Consider the following 2,919-nt stretch of genomic DNA (forward strand, 5'->3'; position numbering starts at 1 on the left):
GCAAACACTCCTGAACCTGCCCTGCCATCATCTGAAGCAAGAGGTGGTAACGAGGTGGAATTCAACCCTCTATATGCTTCAGAGGATGGAGGAGCATCAAAAAGGCCATTCAAGCCTATACAGCTACCTACGATATAGGCAAAGGAGGGGTAATGCACCTGACTCAAGCGCAGTGGAGAATGATTTCAGCGTTGTGCAAGGTTCTGCAACCCTTTGAACTTGCCACACGTGAAGTCAGTTCAGACACTGCCAGCCTGAGTCAGGTCATTCCCCTCATCAGGCTTTTGCAGAAGAAGCTGGAGAGATTGAAGGAGGAGCTAAAACAGAGCGATTCCGCTAGGCATGTGGGACTTGTGAATGGAGCCCTTAATTCACTTAACCAGGATTCACGGGTGGTCAATCTGTTGAAATCAGAGCACTACATTTTGGCCACCGTGCTCAATCCTAGATTTAAAACCTACGTTGTATCTCTCTTTCCGGCAGACACAAGTCTGCAGAGGTTCAAAGACCTGCTGGTGAGAAAATTGTCAAGTCAAGCAGAACGTGACCCGTCAACAGCTCCTCCTTCACATTCTCCCGCAACTGGGGCTGTGAGAAAAAGGCTAAGAATTCCGAGCCCACCCGCTGGCGGTGATGCAGGGCAGTCTGGAGCGAGTGCTGACATCTGGTCCGGAGTGAAGGACCTGCCAACGATTACTGACATGTCGTCTACTGTCACTGCATATGATTCTCTCACCATTGAAAGAATGGTGGAGGATTATATGAGTGACCGCATCCAAGTAGGCACGTCACACAGTCCGTACGTATACTGGCAGGAAAAAGAGGCAATTTGGAGGCCCTTGCAGAAACTGGCTTTATTTTACCTAAGTTGCCCTCCCTCCAGTGTGTACTCCGAAAGAGTGTTTAGTGCAGCCGCTCACCTTGTCAGCAATCGGCGTACGAGGTTACTACCAGAAAATGTGGAGAAGATGATGTTCATCAAAATTAATTATAATCAATTCCTCTGTGGAGACATTCATCAGCAATTGCCTCCAGAAAGTACACAGGGACCTGAGATGGTGGATTCCAGTGGGGACGAATTAATAATCTGTGAGGAGGGGGATGTACATAGTGAAAGGGGTGAGGAATCGGACGATGAGGAGGAGGAGGTGGACATCTTGCATCTGTAGAGCCAGTTTGTGCAAGGAGAGATTGATTGCTTCTTTTTTGGTGGGGGTCCAAACCAACCAGTAATTTCAGTCACAGTCGTGTGGCAGACCCTGTCGCTGAAATGATGGGTTTGTGAAAGTGTGCATGTCCTGTTTATACAGCATAAGGGTGGGTGAGAGGGCCCAAGGACAATTCATCTTGCACCTCTTTTTTCTTTAATTTTTCTTTGCATCATGTGCTGTTTGGGCACTATTTTTTGAAGAGCCATCCTGTCTGACACTGCAGTGCCACTCCTAGATGGGCCAGGTGTTTGTGTCGGCCACTTGGGTCGCTTAGCTTAGTCATCCAGTGACCTCGGTGCAAATTTTAGGACTAAAAATAATATTGTGAGGTGTGAGGTGTTCAGAATACACTGGAAATGAGTGGAAATTATGGTTATTGAGGTTAATAATACTATGGGATCAAAATGACCCCCAAATTCTATGATTTAAGCTGTTTTTGAGGGGTTTTTGTAAAAAAACACCAGAATCCGACAAAAAATTTTCAGGGAGGTTTTGCCAAAACGCGTCCGAATCCAAAACACGGCAGCGGAACCGAATCCAAAACCAAAGCACAAAACCCGAAAAATGTCCGGTGCACATCACTTTTATATATATATATATATATATATATATATATATATATATGTAACACAAAAGACGGTGGCACTCAGAGACGGCTTGTAAACAAGAACTTTGTAGTTTAATTGCTCATGATGCCGACGTTTCAGGGCTAAACCTGCCCCTTTGTCAAGGTGAGGAACAAGTGATATCCTATATATATATATATATATATATATACATATATATCAGTGGCAAACGCAGGATTTGCATGGGGGGGTTTCCAGAACTGGGCGGAGCCAATCACGGGGGTGCGGACTGAGGTGACCCAGTATATGCTGGGTCCGTAAAACGAGTGTGTCTATGTGTGTGTGTGTGTGTGTGTGTGTGTGTGTATGTGTATATATATATATATATATATATATATATATGCAAAAGAGGAAAAAAATAGCGCCACTTGTGGTATGTAAACCTTCACAATTGTGTATAATATATGTCCAGAAAATACACTCCCTTGGTACAAAGGGTGTCAGCAGGCCCCTAAATAAAAACAGCAGTGGTAAGCTGCTGTGAAAAATGTTGTAGAAATCAAGAATATGGGCACAAGCGACCAATGGTGTCTGTAGTAAAGGAACGTAAAATGTTTTTTATATAAAAAAGAGCATATTTATTTTACACGAATAAAAATACTGATATCCTTTGGTAGAAAATGCTTAAGCATAAGAATTCATAAAAAATGCATGAAAATACGAACATGTAAAAAGGAGAATTATCTAAAAGTACAAGGTACACATTAGTTTGTAGTAAATGTGTAAAGGTGCTTATCTTAGGTTCAGGAGGTTGATCTGGGAAGGATCAGAGTGCCCAACGCGTTTCGTCCTTCAGGACTTCATCAAGGGTAGTGTGGTACTGGGACAGGGCTTGTATTTATACCTCTGTCAATTAAGAGACTATGTGTGACATCACTTCCTCTTACAGTGATGTTTGGGGAAAACAGAAATAAAGAGTGTGTTTCATATTTAAATAATTTGTATATGAGTACTATGAATGTTTCAAAACAAAGCTGGTCCTTAACATATATATGAAAAACGAGTACTTTTAGTGAGTGTAAATGATTAGTTTACACTGTACTGGCAGCGGGTATTTCCGCCCCACTTCCGGTGGTGCGACG

Source organism: Pseudophryne corroboree, chromosome 10 (assembly GCF_028390025.1).
Source record: "Pseudophryne corroboree isolate aPseCor3 chromosome 10, aPseCor3.hap2, whole genome shotgun sequence".
Classification (NCBI taxonomy): Eukaryota; Metazoa; Chordata; class Amphibia; order Anura; family Myobatrachidae; genus Pseudophryne; species Pseudophryne corroboree.